Source organism: Meriones unguiculatus, chromosome 7 (genome assembly GCF_030254825.1).
Source record: "Meriones unguiculatus strain TT.TT164.6M chromosome 7, Bangor_MerUng_6.1, whole genome shotgun sequence".
NCBI lineage: Eukaryota > Metazoa > Chordata > Mammalia > Rodentia > Muridae > Meriones > Meriones unguiculatus.
In genome coordinates, this window is record NC_083355.1 from 28,070,951 (window position 1) to 28,092,423 (window position 21,473).

At 38.8% G+C, this 21,473-nt stretch overlaps 1 long non-coding RNA gene across 1 annotated transcript in view; it reads left to right on the top strand.

The window, feature by feature from the left end:
- LOC132655401 (uncharacterized) overlaps window positions 1–18,858 on the top strand; it is a 49,138-nt gene extending 30,280 nt beyond the window's left edge. The window contains exons 2-3 of the long non-coding RNA XR_009593215.1: window positions 13,860–13,933; window positions 18,798–18,858. This is a non-coding gene — a long non-coding RNA (uncharacterized LOC132655401). The remainder of the gene's footprint in view (window positions 1–13,859; window positions 13,934–18,797) is intronic.
- The last annotated feature ends 2,615 nt before the right edge of the window (window positions 18,859–21,473 follow it).

Genomic DNA, 21,473 nt, shown 5'->3' on the forward strand with positions numbered 1-21,473 from the left:
AAGAAAACAAGCACGCAAACACACTATAACCACAAATTCCACAATAAAAGTAAATAACAATGATTGGTCACGAATATCTACCAACATCAATGAACTGAACTCTCCAAATAGACACAGGCTACAGAATGGTTGCAGAAACAGGACCCAATATTCTGCTGAATTCAAGAAACACACCTCAGCAACAAAAACAGCCACTACCTCAGAATAAAGGGCTGGAAAAAGGTTTTCAAAGAAAAAAAGACCCAAGAAGCAAGTAGCCATCCTAATAAAATCCAAGTAGCCATTCTAATATCTAATAAAACAGATTTTCGTCTAAAATTAATCTAAAGAAACGGGAAAGGACACTTCATTCTCATCAAAGGAAGAATCCACCAAGTGGACATCACAATCCTGAACATCTATGTCCCAAATACAACGCCATCTGCATTTGTAAATAAAACATTATCAAAGCTTAAATAAATCACACAATGATCTCAACACATTAATAGTGGAAGACTTCAACATCCCACTCTCATCAATGGACAAATCATCAAGACTGGAGCTAAAAAGACAAATAATGAAGCTAACAGAGGTCATGAATCAAATGGCTCTAATAGATGTCTACAGGACTTTTCACTCAAATACAAAAGAATATACTTTTTTTCTCAGCACCATATGGAACCTTCTCCAACACTGACCATACATTGAGTCACAAAACAAACCTCAAGTGATACATGAAAAGTGAATTAACCTGTTTTCTTTATCAGATCACCATGGATTAAAGCTAGACCTCAACAACAACAGAAACAACAACAACAAGCTTACACACTCATGGAAACTGAGCAACTCCCTGCTCAAAGATCTACATATGAGGGAAGAAATAAAGAAACAAATTAGAATCCTCCTAGAATTAAATAAGAAGGATGGCACAACTTACCCAAACCTAATGGACACCATGAAAGCAGTGGTAAGAGGAAAGTTCATAGCATTAAGTGTATTTATAGAGAAATTGCTGAGAGCCCATATTACCAACCTAACAGGTCACTTGAAAGCTGAAAAAGAAGAAGGAGGAGGAGGAGAAGAAGAAAACACACTTAAGAGGAATAGACTGCAGAAAATAATCAAACTCAGGGCTGAAATCAATAGGTTAGAAACAAAGAGGCCAATACAATGATTCAACGAAACCAAGAGTTGGTTCGTTGAAAAAATAAACAAGGTAGACAAACTCCTAGCCAAACTAACTAAAAGACATAAAGACAATAAAATATCCAGATTAATACATCAGAAATAAAAAGGGGACATAAGGACAGACACTAGGAAAATCCAAAGAATCATTAGGCCTTACTTCAAAAGCCTGTATTACACAAAATTAGAAAATCTAAATGAAATGGATGATTTTTTTGTTATATGTCACCTACCAAAGTGAAATCAAGAGCAGGTAAACAGTTTAAACAGCCCTAAAACCTCTAAGAAAATAGAAGCAGCCATTAAAAGTCTCCCAACAAAGAAAAGCTCAGGTCCAGGTGATTTTAGCACAGAATTCTACCACACATTCAGAGAAGAGCTAACATCGATACTCTTCAAACCACAAAATAGAAACTGAAGGAATATTACCAAACTCATTCCATGAAGCCACAGTCACCCTGATACCCAAACCACAATAAGACTCGTGTACCCTACTGACCCACTGGGAAAACCTGAAGTCTAAAGAAGTGATATTTAAATCTCACAGATTTGTAAAGTATACTGTTCTCTAGTATCATAGGCACAGTTTGCACTATGGCTACAGTAAGGATTTCTGATTATTTCTAACATCTCTGAAAAGCATAATTTCTGAATGCTAAGTGGATTTCGCTTATGAGGAAAGATTTTGTGTTCCATTCTTTGACTTTTTAAATCAAATTTTTATTTTTTAATATTACAGTTTATTCACTTTGTATTCCAGCTGTAGTCTGCTCCCTTATTCCCTCCCAATTCCACCCTACCCCTCATCTCCTCCCATTCCCCTCTCCAAGTTCACTGATAGGGGAGGTCCTCCTCCCTTTCCATCTGACCCTATCTTATCAGGTCTCATCAGGACTGGCTGCATTGTCTTCCTCTGTGGCATGGCAAGGCTGCTCCCCCATTAGGGTGAGGTGATCAAAGAGCCAGCCACTGAGTTCATTGAAACACTTTTGGTTTTAAACTCTGGTTTTCATTTTTATGTTTTCACTCAAGTTAGAAAAGCCAAAACCATTCCCTAAAAAGTTGTGAAATTTTCTCCTAGTACTTCATTCTATAATTAAGACACAGCCTTGTGCTCAACAATTGCCTGTGTTGTTATTATCCACCTTTGAACTGTACAGGGAATGGGGTAATGCAGGACACACAGAGTGAGTGAGAAGATTGGTTTCTGCTAGATTTCAAAAAAAGAAGTGCATCATGCACAACTTATCTTGGTAGTGTTATTTCTGACAGCAAAGGAATGGGTAATTCTTTAAGCATGTCAGAAACACTCTCTGTTCCCCTTACTAGAGAACCCACTTAGATACTGAGCTGCCATTGGCTACATCTGATCAGGGGTTCTAGGTTATATCCATAAATTAATTAACTAACTTTATAGCCTGATCAGAACTTCCTTTCTCTCATCTCCTCTCAGTCCCTCCCTCTTACCTTCCATTCCCATATGACCTCTACCTTTCTCCTCAGAGAAGGGGAGGCCTCCCATGGATATCATGCTTTGGCATATCAAGTTGTATGACTGGGTAAAGCTTCTGTTGGAGCTAGACAAATTAGGGGAAAGGGATCCAAAGGTAGACAACATTGTCAGAGACAGCTCCTGCTCCTGCTGTTAGAGGTCCCACATGAGGACCAAGCTGCACATCTGTTACACAGCTGCAGGTAGCCTAGGTCCATCCCATGGATGCTCTCTGGTTGGTGTTTCAGTCTCTGTAAGCCACTATGGGCCAGGTGAGTTGATTCTGTAGGTTTTCTTGTGGTGTCCTTGACTTCTCTGGCTCTTTCAGTACTTCCTCCCCCTCTCCCATAAGATTCCCTGAGCTCCACCTAATGTTTGGCTGTGGGTCTCTGCATCTGTTTTCATCAGCTGCTAGATAAAGCCACTCAGATGACGGCTATGCTAGGCTCCTGTCCGCAAGGATAGATGAATATTATTAACAGTGTCAAGGATGAGTTTCCTCTCATGACATGGGACTCAAGCTGTGCTAGTCATCGGTTGGCCATTCTCTCGCTTTCTGCTCCCTCTTCTTTATCCCTGGTCCTCTTATAGGCAAATAGATAGATAGATAGATAGATAGATAGATAGATAGATAGATAGGAATTGTGAGTGAAAGATTTTGTGGCCGGGATGGTATACTTATACCTCCATTGGAAGTCTTGTCTGCTTACATGAAATGACAGTTTGTTCCTGATCCCCTATCTCAAAGAGTCTAGCACCAACGTTTTAAATAAAGAATGCATATTTAATTGAGAAAAAACAACCACATTGTTAGGGATCTGAATTTGTCCTTGGATTCGAGTCTCTTTCAAGTTTGTATATGTAATTTCCCTCTTCTGTTTGTCTGCATTTTTTTTTATGCCTTGTTCCTTACTCTGCTTTTTCCCATTAGGCTAATGTCTCTGATCTCTACCTAATGCTTCTAAAAGCCTTTAGTTCAAGAATCTCTCTCTCTCCCTGGAAATCTTTTACTTTTCTCATGCATTCAGGTCTTTTCAGTGAGATTGTAAGATAAGACAGCAAGGTACAGTCTCAGCCTGCTAACACGAGCTATATGATGGCTTTACCTTTTCTCAAGCTCAACCTTGGCTTCTATGATTCTCCCTTCAGGTGCACATGGAGAAAGGGTAGCTTGGTTACTTTCCTATTGCCTTGAGAAGACACTACGGTTTACTAGGATCTTACAATTTCGGAGGGTTCGGCTTCATGAGCATCATATTGAGAAGCATGGCAGCATGCAGGAAGCCATGCGAGAGAAGTAGCTCAGAGCACACACACACACATTGAGACAACAACCGTGAATCAGAGAGAAATGGGAATGACATTTCTAACTGGGAATGACACAGGTATTTGAAACTTCGTAGCATGCCCGAAGTGAGCTCCTCTAATAAAGTCACATCTCCAAATGCTTAGCAAATAGATTCACCAAATGATGACATGAAAATACATGAAATGCTGGGGACTTTTCTCATTCAAAACACTACAGGGTAGAATGAACAGAATCAGATATAGTCTTACAAAGTGAACGATCCAGATAGCTTTGAAGGAATGATGAGAGTAGAGCAGAAGTCACATAAATTACCTGATTATATATATATATATATATATATATATATATATATATCTGTATATATATATATATATATATATAAATGTATTGTTATCATGGTGTCTGATCTTTATAATGCACATTTAAAAAATCAGTATGAATTTTATGTTCTTATGGGAAAAATTTGATCGAACTGTTCCAAGCCTTTCAGTTAAGAAGAGAAAGTTTGGGGTTTGTACTGTACTGTCTGCGCAAGCTCTTAATTTCTAGAAATGCTGAGATCCAAGAGCATAGATTAACTTTTCTATTGGTTTATTTAATTATTTTCTCCTATGTTGTGTATTCTCAGAAGTATTGGAATCAGCAGTTTGTGGCTGGAGCTTATGGCTCTACATTTCTATCAAACTCCTGGAAATGAAGATTCTGCTGGTTCCTGAACCCACACCCTGTAGTAATGTAAGGCTGAATTAACTATTATGACTTTCACAGTCCCTCATACAATGTACTTTCAATGGTCGTCAGAGGCCTAAGTCTCCCTCTGTGATATATTTTAACCTTGTACCATTGGAGTTTTGCACAACGTTTCACTCCTTGTAAAAAAAAATTCTTTAAAATTTTCCCTAAATTCAACACTTACTACACCCTTTCAGTATGGTGTAAAGAGATATTTCCTGATATTTCTATAAGTAGAACTTAAATTTTGTTTCATACTCTAGAAATCTCACAGCCTAAACATATCTATGTTATTTATTCATGTTATTACAATTTCACATTCTGTGAACTCATTTTCGACTTTCTTTTTTCTTTACTTCTCTCTGCCTTTCTAACTTTCTTTTTTTCTTCTTATTTCTTCCTTCCCTTTATTCTTCTGTTCTTTCCTTTCTTTTCTGTTTTACTAAGAATAGAATCTAAGACCTCTTGTCCGCTTGGAAAGTTATTTATAACTATGCTACCACTGGAACCCTCTTTAAAAAATAAATCACTTTACATCCTTGTTGTAGCCTCATCCCCCTTCCCTTCCCAGTCCCTCCATCCATCCACCACCCTTTTTTTTTCTCAGAAAAAGGGGAACATCCTTTCCTATCTAGCCTAGATCATTAAGTTGCATCTGGACTGAGAGTGTCCTCTTCCCCTCTGGCCTGATGAGGCAGTCCCACCAGGAGAAAGTGATAAAAAAAATGGCAATTGAGTCCATGTTGGTTGCAGTTCCAACTTCCCTTACTAGAGTACCCATTTGAAGGCTAAGCTGTCAATTGGCTACACATTTCTAGTGGTGGCTAAGTCCAATTCTTGCATGGTTCTTCAGCCTTAGCAAGCCCCCCTGGATCCTGGTTAGTTGACTCTGTTGGACTTCTTATGGAGGCCTGTCACTTCCAGGTCGTTTTCTCTTTCCTCCCACTTTTCCACAAGACTTCCTATGCATCTCCCAATGTTTGGCTGTATGAGCATATTTGACCTTTTTAGTTCCATCCACTTGCCTGCAAATATCATGATCTCTTTGTTTTTAATAGCTGAGTGTGTAAATTGTGTAAATGTGCCAGAGTTTCTTTTCTTTTTTTTTTATAGGCAGATTACTATTTTTTTATTAATTACACTTTATTCATTTTGTATCCCCCCATAAGCCCCTCCCTCCTCCCCTCCCGGTTCCACCCTCCCCCCCCCACTTTCTGCATGCATGCTCCTCCCCAAGTCCACTGATAGGGGAGGTCCTCCTCTCCTTCTTTCTGATCTTAGTCTATCAGTTCTCATCAGAAGTGGATGCATTGTCAGGGTTCTAGGTTATCTCCATAAATAGTCCTTGGTTGGAGTATGAGTCTCTGGGAAGTTCCCTGTGTTCAAATTTTCTTTTTCTGTTGCTCTCATTGTGGAGTTCCTTTCCTCTCCAGCTCTTACTATTTCCCACTTCTTTTTTTTTTTTTCAATGCAGTTTATTCAGGAACCTTGAACAATCATCTGACCCTGGGGAAAGCCAGCCTACAGCTTAAATAGCCTCTGGGTAGCCAACCCCAGCGTGCCATGTGGGCAATGCACATAGGTCCACATACACGGAAGCAAGCCAGATCCTCAGCCTTAGGCAAATGTGGAATTGTTCCTGACAGAGAGCACTCACCATCGGGAAGGTGGAAGGCGGAAACCAGCTCCATCTTTCAGGCACGGCATTATGCAGCTCTCTACAGTTCCCCCTTTTTGTTTTAGACGCATCAGGCAAGAGTAGAGGTCTGATCTCTGATATTAGAAATAAATTGGGACTTTGTACCGATGTTCATTTAGGTGTCATCCACCCAAAGAGTATCAGACCCGTCCGATACCTTTTTCTCAGAGGGGGGACCTGGGGCATCAACCCGCATGCAATCAGACATGCTCTTCTCTGGGTCGAAAGCGGCTGACCCTGAGTGCAGTGCTTAGCCTCGCATCCTGAGCATAACATTTTAGCTTTTTATGGTAGCCAACCATGCTTGGGGAGACTGTCCTGCTTCAATGGCTGTAAAGGCCTGAATGATCATGGCTGCATCATGCTGTTGTGAGACTCTAATCTTGCATATACACCACAGGCAAACCAAGGAGACCAACACCAGAAGGCCTGCTAACGCTCCCATGCCCGCCCATTCCTTCAGATGATTCATGGCTGCAGCAATCCATGATGATAATCCTGTGGCTAGTCCTGCATCCACTCTGGTAGAATTTACCGTGATAATGGCCACTCTCAGCTGCTCCATCGTAGTATCGAATTCTCCAGTCCAATTACCTAAAATATAGCTTGACAATTGTTTAGACAGATTTGCAGCACAGGAAAAATTCTCATGTTGTATGCTAGTGATTCAAAGTCCAGCATATTTTCATTGACAGCCAAGTTGAGTGATTTGCCTTAGGGTATCAATTTGCTCCTGCACTAGGTCAATCCTCTGATTGAACACCATCAAGCTTCCTTTTAGTTGAGCATTAATTCCTTTTTGTACATCTAAGGCATGAGCTACATTGGCTAAATGATTGTTCAGGGTCTGAGCAGTCTGCCCAGTATGACTCATGGCTAATGCTGCGGTGGTAGCTCCAACAGCCGCCAATGAGATAGCAATAACAATGGTAGCTGTAGTTCCAAGATCCCTTTTCTGTTTGAAGAGAGTCATAGCGTGAGGGGCATCAACGGGCACAGGCACCCAGCGAGGCATGCGAGTAACCAGGGCATACCTAAATTTACTAGCATTCCAGCATTGGACAAAAAAGCAAGTATCATTATCACAATTACTTGGCTCTATCTGGCTAATAATGAATAAAAATGGGGGATATAAACAAACAGGTGTGGGCTTATAGGAAATATTATGAGAAGCCTTAACCCCCTCGTTGGAACATCCTGCATCAGTTCTAGAACTAGCAGTGGTGGTGTCCGAGGTCTGAGTAGGTTCAGGAGACCATTGCCCCCAGGGGTGAGACGTGCTCCATGCCAATTGACTAACTCCATGTTTTCCTCCACTTTTGAAAGTCATTTAAGGTTCTTAAATTATTTTTTTCCCTTTTTTTAAAAAATTTTTCATCAATTACACTTTATTCATTCTGCATCCCCCCATAAGCCCCTCCCTCCTCCCCTCCCAATCCCACCCTCCCTCCTCCCTCTGTTTGCATGCCATTCCCCAAGTCCACTGATAGGGGAGGTTCTCCTCTCTTTTCTGATCTTAGTCTATCAGTTCACATCAAAAGAGGCTGCATTGTCCTCTACTATGGCCTGGTAAGGCTGCTCCCCCCCAGGGGGAGGTGATCAAAGAGCAGGCCAATCAAATTATGTCAGAGGCAGTCCCTCTTCACATTACTATGTAACCCAATTGGACTCTGAACTGCCATGGGCTACATCTGTGCAGGGGTTCTGGGTTATCTCCATGAATAGTCCTTGGTTGGAGTATGAGTCTCTGGGAAGTTCCCTGTGTTCAAATTTTCTTGTTCTGTTGCTCTCCTTGTGGAGACCCTGTCCTCTCCAGCTCTTACTATTTCCCAGTTCTTACATAAAATTCCATTCACTCTGCCTGACAGTTGGCCATCAGGCTCAGCATCTGCTTTGACAGTTTGCACGGCAGAGGCTTTCAGAGAACCTCTGTGGCAGGTTCAGAGATTGTTTCCTGTTTTCTTCTTCTGGCTTTCAGAGGCCCTCTGTAGCAGGTTCCTAGGTTGTTTCCTGTTTTCTTTTTCTTCTGATGTCCATCCTCCTTGCCTTTCAGGATGGGGATTGAACATTTTAGTTAGGGTCCTCTCTTTTGCTTAGTTTGTTTAGATGTACAGATTTTAGTGGGTTTATTCTATGTTGTATATTTATATGAGTGAGTATGTACTATGTGTGTCTTTTTGCTTCTTTATCCATTCTTCAGTTGAGGGACACCTAGGCTGTTTCCAGATGGCTGTGTGAATAAAGCTGCTATGAGCATATTTTAGGAAGTGTCCTTCCTGTATGGTCAAGTGTCTTTTGGGTGTGTACCCAGGAGAGGTATAGTTGGGTATTGAGGTAAAAGCTATTACCATTTTTCTGAGCAAGTTCCAGATTGATTTACAAAGTAGTTATACAAGTTTACACTCGCACCAGCATTAGAGGAGTGTTCCCCTTTCTCTACTCCTTTGCCAGCATGTGCTGTCACTTGAGACTTTGATCTTAGCCATTTTGATTGGAGTGAAGTGTAATATCAGAGTGGTTTTGATGACTAAAGAAGTTCAACATTTCTTTAAGTGCTTCTCAACTGTTCAAGCTTCCTTTGTTGAGAACTCGTGGTTCTGTTGTGTGCCCCATTTTTTAAATTGGGTTATTTTGTTGATTGGTGTTTGATATCTTGACTTCATTATATATTTTGGAATATTAGCCCTTTGTTGGATGTAGGATTGGTAAAGATCTATTTCCAACAGTTAATAGACTGTTGTTCCCGTCTATTAACAGTGTATTTTGACTTATAGAAGCTATTCAGTTTCATGAGGTCCCGTTTATTAACTGTTGATCTTAGAGTGTGAGTTGTTGGTGTCCTGTTCAGGAAGTTGTATCCTGTGCCAATGAGTTCAAGGATCTTCTCCACATTCTCTTTTAAAGATTAAGAAGTTATATATCTAGTGTTATATTGATGTATTTGATCCATTTGGATTTGATTTTGTGCAGGGTGATAAGTATGGATCTACTTGCATTTTCCTACATGTAGACATCCAGTTACACACACCCCATTCTTTGAAGATGCTGTCTTTTTTTTTCCATTGTGTGGTTTTGGCTTCTTTGTCAAAACTCAAGTGACCATAGGTAGGTGGATTTATTTCTGGGTCTTTGATTTGATTACTTTTATCAACCAGTCTATTTCAATGCTAGTACCATGAGGTTTTTATTACTATTGCTCTGTACCATCACTTGAATTCAGGGATGGAGATACCCCCAGAAGTTTTTTTATATATATATATATATATAGGAATGTTTTAGCTATTCTGCTTTTTGTTTGTTTGTTTTTCTATTTGAAGTTGAGAATTGTTCTTTCAATGTCTGTAAAGAAATCTGTTTGTATTTTGATAGGAATTCCATTGAATTTGTAAATTGCTTTCAGTAAGATGGCCATTTTTACTATGTCAATCCTACTATCTAAGAGCATGGGACATCTTTCCATCTTCTGATATCTTCTTCAGTTTCTTTCTTCAGAGATTTTTAACTTCTTGTTATATAGGTTTTTTCACTTGTTTCATTAGAGTTACAGCAAAATACTTCAAATTTTTGTGATTATTGTGAAAGATATAGTTTCCCTAATTTGTTTCTCAGGCTCTTTGTCATTTGTGTACAGGGGGGCTACTCTTCTTCATTTTTAATTAATCTTATATCCAGCCACTCTACTAAAGCTGTTTATAAGTTGTAGAAGTTCTCTGTTGGAGTTTAGGGGGTATCTTACCTACACTTATATCATCTTCAAATAACAATACTTTGACTTCTTCCTTCCCAATTTGAGTCTCCTTGATCTTTTATTGTCTTATTGCTCTATCTAGAAATTCTAGCACTATATTGAAGAGGCATGAGAAAGTGGGCAGCCTTGCCTTTTCCCTCATTTAAGCAGTATTGCTTTGAGTTTCTTTCCATTTAATTTGATGTTGGCAACTGGCTTCCTTAATAAAGCCATTATTATGCTTAGGTATGAGTCTTGTATTCCTGATCTCTCCAATATTTTAATCATAAAGAAATGTTGGATTTTGTCAAATATTTTTCTGCATCTAATGAGATAAATATGTGATTTTTTTCTTTGAGTTTGTTTGCATGGTAGATTACATTGGTGGATTTTCATATGTTGAACCATCCCTGCATCCCTGAAATGAAGCCTACTTGATAATAGTGGATGATACATTTGATGTGTTTTTGGATTTGGTTTTCAAATATTTTTTTGAGGATTTTTTTTTTTCATCAGTGTACATGAGTTTAATTGGTCTGAAATGTTCTTTGTTGAGTCTGTGTGATAAATCACACAAAGTTATCAGGGTGACTATGGCTTCATAGAATGAGTTTGACAATGTTCCTTCAATTTCTATTTTGTGGAATAGTTTGAGGAGTATAGATGTCAGTCAGCTCTTCATTGACTGCCTGGTAGAATTCCGTGCTAAAAACATCTGAACCTGGACTTTTTTGGTTGGGAGACTTTAAATGACTGTTTCTATTTCTGTAGGGGTTGTAGAACTGTTTAAACTGTTAATCTGCTCTTAATTTGACTTTGGTATGTGAACTCTATCCAAAAAAGATCCATTTTCTTTAGATTTTTCTATTTTGTGTAACATAAGCTTTTAAAGTAAGACCTAATGATTCTTTGTATTTCCTCAGTGTCTGTTGTTATGTCTCCCTTTTTATTTCTGATTTTGTTAATTTGGATACTCCTCTCTGCCTTTTAGTTAGTTTGGCTAAGGCTTGTTTATCTTGTTGATTTTCTCAAAGAATTGACTCTTGGTTTCATTGCTTCTTTGTATTGTTCTCTCCATTTACAATTTATTGAATTTAGCTCTGAATTTTATTATTTCCTGTCATCTACTCCCCTTTGGTGTGTTTTCTTCCTTTTGTTCTAGAGTTTTCAGTTGTTTCTGCTAACTTACTAATATGGAATCTCTCCAATTTCTTTATAAACACACTTTGTGCTTTGAACTTTCATTTTAGCACTGCTTTCATTATGTCCCATAAGTTTGGGTATTTGCAACTTCATTTTTATTAAATATCAGAAAGTATTTAACTTCTTACCTGACCCAGTGGTCATTGGTTCGGGAGTTGTTCAGGTTCTATGAAATTGTAGGTTTTCAGTTGTTTCTATTATTTCTGAGTTCCATTTTAATCCATGGTGGTCTGATAAGGTGCAGGGTTTTTTTTTTTTTTTTTTTTTTTTTGAATCTTCTTATATCTGTAGAGGCTTGCATTGTGACGGAGTATATGGTCAATTTTGTAGAAGGTTCTGTGGGGTGCTGAGAAGAAGGCATATTCTTTGGGGTATTTAAGTAAAATGTTTTGTAGGTATTTGTTAGGTCCATTTGGCTTATGATGTCTGTTAGTTTTATGACTTTTCCCATTTAGTTTCTATCTTGATGATCTGTTCGTTGGGGAGAATAGGGTGTTGAAGTCTCCTACTATTAATGTGTGGGGTTCAATGTGTCCTTTAGACTTTAATATTTCTTTTACAAATGAGGGTGCCCTTGCATTTGGGGTATAGATGTTCAGAATTGAGATGTTGTCTTGGGGGATTTTTCCTTTGATGAGTATGAAGTGTCCTTCTTCATCTCTTTTGATTAATTTTTGTTGAAAGTTTGTTTTATTGGATTCTAGAATGGCTACCCCAGCTTGCTTCTTTAGTCTGTTTGCTTGGAAAATCTTTTTCTTTATTGCTGAAGTGTGTTTCTTGTATACAGCAGAAAGATGGGTTCTATTTTCACATTCATTCTGTTAACCTCTGTCTATTTATTGGGGAGTTGATGCCATTGATGTTGAGAGATATTAATGACGTGTTATTACTTCTTATTTTTATGTTGTTGGTGGTAGAGTGTGTATGTGTGTGTGTGTGTGTGTGTGTGTGTGTGTGTGTGTGATTCTAGTCTTTTGGTTTTGCTGATGTGGGGTTATTTATTACTTGTGTTTCCTGGGCTTGGGCCTCCGTGGGTTGAAGTTTTCCTTCTAGTATCTTCAGGGAGGGGGGCTGGTTGTGAATAGGTACTGTTTAATTTTTTTGTTGTTTTTATGAAATAACCACTTTTCTTCCTCTATGGTGATTAAGAGTTTTGCTGAGTACAGTAGTCTAGTCTGACATCTGTGGCCTCTTTTTGCCTGTAAAAAATCTGCCCAAGGCCCTTTTGGCTTCCGGAGTTTCTGATAAGAGGTCGAGTGTAATTCTGATAGGTTTGCCTTTATATGTGATTTGGCCTTTTTCCTCTTCAGCTTTTCATATTTTCTCTTTGTTCTGCACATTTAATGTTTTGATTATTATGTGGCAAGGTAATTCTCTTTTCTGCTCCAATCTATTTGGTGTTCTGTACGATTTCGTGTATATTTATAGGCCTCACTTTCCTTATGTTAGGAAGTTTTCATCTTTGTTTTTTCATCTTTTGGTACATCAGGAGCTTTTTAGATTTAGAATTTTTTTACACTGTTGTGTCAATTTCATCGGTTGTGTCTTCCACCCCTGAGATTTTTCTCTTCCATCTCTTGTATTCTATTGGTGATGCTTCTGTTTGAAATTCCTGTTCTTTTCCCTAAGTGTTTCATCTCCAGGGATTGCCTCAGATTGTGTTTTCTTTATTGCTTATAGTTCCATTTTTAGATATTAAACAATTTTATTTATTTCCTTCTGTTTGATTTTCATTTCCTGTATTTCTTTAATTTCTTTAAGGGCTTTGTTCAGTTCTTTCATCTGTTTGATTGTATTTTCCTGTGCTATTTTGAGAGCTTTATTTTTCTTCTTTAAGGCCTCTATCTTTTTCATAATCTCAAATTTAAATTCTTTTTCTTGTACTTCAGGTGTGACAGTATCCCAAGGGCTTGCTGTAGTGGGTTTCCAGAGGCCTCATAGGGCCCTGAGTTTTGTTGCTTGTTATGGCTAACTCTAATGTTTGGTGACCTGGTGTTCCTTCTACTGGGTACACTGTTGGTGTGCCACGTGCGCCAGGCAAATGGGGAGCAGGTGGAAAAATCTCCTAGCCAAAAGCTGGTGGGGCACTGCACAGGCCTCCTCCACGTAGGTGACAATGGGCATTGGGTCCCTCACCCAGCTCACCTTCACTGAGTGTGTTGTCTCTGCTGTGCTTGGTTTCTGTAACCTAGGTGGACCAGGCAAATGGGGAACAGGTGGAGAGATCTCCAAGACGAAAGCTGGTGTGTGCCACATAGAACTCCTAGATCTGGGAGACAATGGGGCTTAGGTTCTTCACCGAACTCACCTCCGCTGGGATCTGCATCTGTGACCTAGGTGGGTCAGGCATATGGGGAGCAGACAGAGAGATCTCCTGGCCAAAAGCTGATCCTTTGCTACACAGGCCTCTTGGAGATAGAGAACAATAGGCTTGGGTTCAGCACCCAGCTAACCTCTATGTGGCTCTGTCTATTACTCAGTTGGGCCAGGCAAATCCACTTCTTGTGTTTTAACTACTAATCTTTATTTTTAGATCATGAATCACTGTTGCCTGTGTCACCAACCAGTTTCTACTCTCAGTGGCTGAAGGATCAAGATCATCTGTCAGTAAGTTGTGCTGTGGTGTGACATTTCTTTTTCACATTTGTGATTATTTTTCACATCTGTGATAACTTCACTTTAACCACTGACCTTAAGTTGGTCATTTAGAACAGGTGTGGCCTTTTCCCAAGCCATGATTGTATGCACTTTCATGTCTAGATAAAGCCTCCAGTCCTTCCAGAGGGCATTTGTGAAATTTTCCCAATTAAACAGCTCTATAGTATCATAGGATAGTGAGCCCTATTTCTTTTCATAAAATGATGCACAAAATTAAAGAATTGTGCTGAGTTGCAACTAGGGTAGGAAAGAAAGCCAGAAAAACATATGTGGCTTATATGGATCATCAGAATACATTGATGTTCAATTATCATTGCCCAGGACTGCTAAGTCTGTAATCCAAGAAATTCCAAAAATAGAACAATAGACCTGGGAGACACATAGAAAGTTGCATTGCTGTGCCCCAAATGATCACTTGGAAGCTGCTATCTCAGCTGTTTTCCAGGGCTGACTTGATTTATGTCAGGAGTCATAGGTTGAGCAAATGTGTATCAGTGTTATCTCAGGATCTAGTATAAGCATGTCATGAATGCAGAAGTTTTCACATGTAAACGACAGTTTTTGTTCACTTCTTGATTAAGATGACCCATGTTAATCTTAAAGGGAGCCTGATGTATATAGCTGTTTCTTTCTCCTTAAACCCAGGAAAATATTTATTCTTTTGCTTCTTTGGTGCTTAAGTGAATTATGCAGAAGCTAGCAGGAGTTGGTTAATTATTCAAATGTGCTTATTATACATAAGCAGCAGGTTGATTCTGTCTCTATTTGTGCATATGCATTTATTTTTTATAAGTCTGCCTCACATCAGTGGAGATAAGAGAATAGAATTAGCCCATTTGTCCCATTTATTGTTACAAAATATGAACTTAAAATCTGTATATTGATTTAGGGAAGCATTTTTCTAGTAGTCTATGATGAGCCCTGGTAGAAGAAAATTTTAGTAACAAATACACTCGTGGTATTCTCTATTAAACGGGGAAAATGGCATGCATTCTACGGATATTTTTTTAAAGGAGTTTGAACAGCAATAGGGACACATCTCTAGAAAGATGGGGATTTGGGATAAATTATCTGTGGGAATGGAGAGACAGAATAGGGATGAAGCTTTCCTATGCCATAGCACTTTGAAGAAATTAGGAGTGTTGAAATTAGCAGGGAGGGAAAAGAAAAAAAGAAAATGTAAACACTACTTTAGGTAATTATACACAAATCTTCATGTAGCTTTGAAGATGGGAAAAGAAGAGGCCAATCTTAAAGGTGGTGAGCTAATTGCTTTTGCTAATTGCATTTTCCTGTATTGACACTCCCTCAGCCAGAGTGATAGCCATGCCTAGAGAGGACTACTGCTTTCAGAGGTAGCCAGGAGGAGGGCCCAGAGCTTGTGCTGGGCTTTTTGCCACTGAGAGAATGTTTATCTTCCTTGTAAACCAGGAATGAATGCCACACAACCAAGGCATTTCGCATTCAGTTGTAATTAAAAATTGGATTGAGTCTGTCTGTTGAGGTATTTCTCATTTTGTCTGTACAGACGGATCCACAGTCTAGCATACATTAGGAATATGTAACATGACTTTAGATAGCACTCAAGTGTGTAAAATTGGGACGTACACAGTTTTTGGCTTTCCTTATGCATAAAGCAATTGAAGCTGAATATCCATTTATAGTGTCAATAGAAACAAAAATGTATCTAAGTCATATTACTAAAATAATTTTATTTAAATAAATAATGGTTATTTATAAAACAAGTGCAGGCATATTAAGTCAATACGGGATATTTGTGAAGATAGCACTCAGGTGACCGACATTAGGGAATCTCCCACGTGTAGAGTAATAAGACAAAAAGGAGATAGTCATGCCAGTCAAGAGATCGGTTTCTTGCTTGAAGCCAGATAATAAAATCAAAAGGATGCTATTTACACTACATAGCTTGTGACTATTCACATTTACATACATTATAATGGAATAAAATTAAAAAGTCACTTCCCTGGTTCCATTTGGCACTTTAAGAGTGCTCATTAGGCACAAGTTTCCAGTGGGCCAAACATTAAGCAACACAGATACAATACAGGATGTCTCCATCATTACAGAGAAGTCTATTAAACAAAGTTGCTCCAGAGGTCCTTAAAGAAACAAGGTGAGTTTCATACTTCCCTGCCCTAAGTTTATTTATTCCTTTACATCTATTCCAATATTACATTCTTCTGTATATATTTCCTCTATGAATGTTTTGCACTCAAAACTTAAAACTTCAAAGAAGTTAACTAGAAGAGTTTCACTTCCTGTACTTAATCCTTGAAGAGGTCATGACTAAGAGTGCAAGGAGGAGTAGGAAGAAGGGTTTGGAAGTAGGGAAGAGAAGGAAGAAATGATGTAGTTATATTATGCTCCCAAAAATAAAAATAAAATGATAACAGAAAACCTCCAAATCTCATTTATTATTATTGATTCATTTCATTTTCAGGCCTATGTGGGAATTTTCTGTTTTATTTCAAGTATAACCATATTTCAAATAGGTAGAAGACTTACAATTTATGACCAACCCTTGTTACTGAAAACTTAGTATCCTAGTATAAGGTTGCTCCCTTAGAGGTGTGTGGATGTGTCCTACCTAGAACCCAGTATGTTTACACTGTGAAAAATCAAAAGTAGGCTCCTCACTGGTTGGGGGATGACTTTGTAAGTGGACTTTTCAGATGCTACAGTGCATTTCAAACACTTCCCTGCCAAACTTTCTATCATCCTTGTTTGAACTGACCTGACAGGTTGTTGAGTTTGGGATAAGAATTGATAGTACTGGCATAGAAAGGGAATGGTGGATCAGTAGATAGGATAGAAGACCCAGAAATGAACCCACACACCTAACGATACTTGATTTCTCACTAAGAAGCCAAAACTATATAATGGAAAAAAGACAGCATCTTTAACAAATGGTGCTGGTCTAAGGGATGTCTACATGCAGAAAAAATGAAAATAGATTCACACTTATCACCCTGCACAAAACTAAATTCCAAGTGGATCAAAGACCTCAACATAAAAAACAGACACACTAAACCTTTTAGAAGAAAAAGTGGGGAAGAGACTAGAACTCATTGGCCCAGGAGACAAGTTCCTGAACAGAACACCAACAGCACAGGCTCTAAGAGCAACAATCAATAAATGGGACCTCATGAAACTTAAAAGCTTCTGTAAGCAAAGGACACTGTCATCAGAACAAAATAACAGCCTACAGATTGGGAAAGGATCTTCACCAACCCTATATCTAACAAAGGGCTAATATCCAGAATATATGAAGAACTGAAGAAGTTAAACAGCAACAAACCAAGTAATCTAATTAAAAATGGGTAACAGAGGTAAACAGAGAATTCTCAATAGAGAAATATCAAATGGCGGAGAAACACTTTAAAAAATGCTCAACATCCTTAGCTATCAGGAAAATGCAAATCAAAACGACACTGAGATCTCACCTTACACCCATCAGAATGGCTAAGATCAAAAACTCAAGTGACAACACATGCTGGAGAGGATGTGGAGAAAGGAGAACCTTCCTGCATTGCTGGTGGGAAAGTAAACTTGTACAACCACTTTGGAATCAATCTGGTACTTTCTCAGACAATTAGGAATAGTGCTTCCCCAAGAACCAGCTTTAGCACTCCTAGGCATATATCCAGAAGATGCTCAAGTATACAACAAGGACATTTGCTCAACCATGTTCTAGCAGCTTTATTTGTTATAGCCAGAACCTGGAAACAAGCCAGATGTCCCTCAATTGAGGAATGGATACAGAAATTGTTGTACATTTACACGATGGAATACTACTCAGCAATTAAAAATAAGGAAACCATGAAATTTGCAGGCAAATGGTGGGAACTAGGAAAGATAATCCAGAGTGAGGTATCCCAGGAGCAGAAAGACACACATGGTATATTCTCACTTTTAAGTGGATATTAGACATATAATAGAGGATAAACATACTAAAATCTTTACATCGAAAGAAGCTAAGCAAGGAGGAGGACCCTGGATAAGATGATCAGTCCTTACTCAGAAAGGGAAAAGGCTTGGATATTGGAAGAAGGAGAAAACTGGCAACAGGACAGGAGCCTACCACAGAAGACCTTTGAAAGATTCTATCCAGCAAGGTATCAAAGCAGATGCTGAGAATCATAGCCAAACTTTGACAGAGTGCAGGGAATCTTATGAAAGAAGGGGGAGATAGAAAGACCTGGAGAGGACAGCAGTTCCACAAGGAGAGCAACAGAACTAAAAAAATCTGGTCACAGGGAGTCTTCTCTGAGACTGATACTCCAACCAAGGACCATACATGGAGACAACATAGAAACCCTGTACAGATATTGCCCATGGCAGCTCAGTCTCCAAGTGGGTTCCCTAGTAATGGCAACAGGGACTGTCTCTGACATGAACTCAGGGGCTGGCTCTTTGATCACCTCCCCCTGAGGGGGGTAGCAGCCTTACCGGGCCACAGAGGAAGACAATGCAACCAGTCCTGATGAGACCTGATAGGCTAGGGTCAAAGAAAGGGGGAGGAAGACCTCCCTATCAGTGGACTTTGGAAGGGGCATGGGAGGTGATGAAGGAGAACGGGTGGGGTAGGGAGGGGATGACAGAGGGGGATACAAAGTGAATAAACCTAAATTTATATAAAAAATTAAAAAAATGAATTGTGTCTGGATACTTGCTTCTTACCTTGACATTTTTTTAATTGGGTGGAGAAAACATGTTACTGTACCAGACCATGAAGTTTTGATACCTCCTCCCTACATCCTTTCTCTATAAACTTTCTTTTTCTTGATTGTAGACTCAATGTGACATCAACTTCTTATGCACCTGCTGCCTTCCTCTTCCTGCCATGATAGACTGTAAGTGATATTAATGTGAGACAAATAATTTCTTCCGTTATTAATATGCTTCTTGAGGGATATTTGGTCACACTATTGAAAAAAGTAAGTAATATTAGATATACTCAATTTTCATCATTGCCATTGCCATTTTTAGTATCATCAGCACAATCTCCAGGTCTTTTGTTGAGCTTTGCAACATGCTAAGCTTTTACAGGCATTATTTCACTCAACATTCATAACAAGTCTTGGAGCTGGTGTCATTATTATGACTTTCAATTTATATATGAGCAGAGAGAGGAAAATAATGAAAACCTGCAGTACAACCTTGCATCACTTAACATTTATAATGTGAGAAAAGTGTTAGATGAGCTAATATCTGTGGGAACATCACAGAACAGTTATGGAAACCCTAACTCTCAACATCATTTCATTATGCAATCAACACACATGGTAAACACGAAATATAGGAGACTGTTGACAACAAAGCACAGATTACTCTTTTAGAGTAAATTTGCAAAAGTGGGTTGAGTTCACACTAAAATATTAAAGAGCGTAGTATATTAAATGCACACACTTATCAAGGTGATAAGCACTGTACATAATTGCATGTGTTTTGCTTTCATGACTGGTAGTGTAATTGGTCCTTTAAAAAAAAACACAAAAACAAAACAGCAACAACACAAACATGAATAATGCCATGGTGCTATGATGATATGATATCTATGATGGGCTGAAAGGATAGGAGTTTTTTTTTAAAGATCCGCTATAATCTCAGGAGACTCATTGTTTATCTACAATGCTAAATTTACAGCACAGCATGTGGCTGTAATTGCATAGGGCACACTTTACTTCCTTACCTTCATGAGATGAATTTAACAAAGTTTGGGAAGTCAATGGGTTGGGGGGAGGTGATTCTTGGATAACAGCAGTTGGGCTTGTTTCAATGTGTCCTCTAGCTATAGTGAAGAGAAGGTGAAACAATTGACTAAGAGTCAACAAGCATAGTGATGCTTGTCTCCCAAAGCACCTTCTTTTTGCCCACCTGGAAAATAAACATCAATACGCATTGTTCCATTATATAGAAAAATACATATTAGTTTAAAATTGAGCTAATTACCATACAATATAGCAGTGCAATTAACACCTCTTTGTCCCAGATATTGGCCAGGCTTTGCAGGCTCATACTAAAAATATTTTTTTTATACAATTGGGAAAATAATGAACCTCATTCACTTTTAGCCTGAGCCATATATGAACTCATGATCCGGAAGGGGATGGCTCAGACACCCATTGCCAGCACCTACAGCCATCTATTGAGACCAGAATGGCCACAGATCCAGCTTAATGCTGCCCAAATGTTATCTCTGCATCCTAAAAAGGAAGACAAACCACAGCTACAAGGTAGACATAAAAACCTCTTGCTGAGATTTATAGAAAATTTTGTCACTTTAATTAACATTCTCAATAACAACCACCATTCAGTGCTACAAAACTATCCACACTAAACGCTAAATTTCTGAGTGTTTTAAAACAGAAAAAAAAAATGTTCTTGCGAGAACAGAGGGGAAATGGATTTCCAGTTTTTTAGAATGGAAACAGGATTAAAGTAGGTTTTTTCCCCCTCTTTGCCTTTTGAATGAAAATTGCAGGTTTTACCCTGACATCATTCTTCTTTTGTTAATTTGCCCTCTGACATGCAGTGCCTTTGCAAAACTTCTTAGAATGAATTAAAATTGCATTTTTATAAATGAGCTTGAGATCTTGCACTTTATAGTCTGCAGAAATACAAGGTAATTGGGAGCTCTTTGCAACTTGGAAGATGAAATCAATTTTTGTAAGAGATTAATCTTTTCATGTAAAGAATGTAAAAGCAACCCCACAACTTCCTGTCCTCACTCCAGCTCTTTCCTGTAGTCTTAGAAACCCTGATTTGTCTCTCACATCAATCATTATCTCCTACTCCTCTCCTCCAAGGAGACAATATTTGGACACAGAATGAGAAGTGTTCTGACATTTCTTTGTTTTGGCACCTTAAAGTTGGTCTCTGTGTTAAATCTGGTTTCTTTGTTATTAGAAATTTTTGTCTCTGTGGCTTGATGCTTCCCACTCAGTTATAGCTTGGACACTCTACATAAACAGGCTCAGCCTTGTGAGCCCTAAGTTCATTCTCAGCCAGAAAGAGCAATTTCAGATCCATCATCTGATAGGGTGAAAATGTGAATAAGGGCTAGCATTCATTTACTTTATTTTATTTTTTGGCACATGTGAAGCTCACTTGATTCTTCCAGCAACCATGAGCGACTCCTCCCCAGTATCATGGGGATTTTAGAGAGGAAAAGTTGAGACACAAGAGGTTATAAAAGTGAGAGGGGGGGAGGGGGAGAGAGAGAGGGGGAGAGAGAACACAGTCTGTCTGTGCCTGTGTCTTTCTTGTAATTTCTACTGTCCATTTCTTCCTTACTGGGCTATTGATGTGTGTCCAGTTGTTCCTAGAAGCCGATTTAAAATGTGTTCTGAGTGCAGAATAGGGACTGGGAATTAGTGCAGGGTGCATCGCTTGGACAGGAAAGGCTCCTGGGAGTCTATGAGGGTCACCATAGCTCAGACTTCTAGCAGAAGAGGTTAAGGAGCCT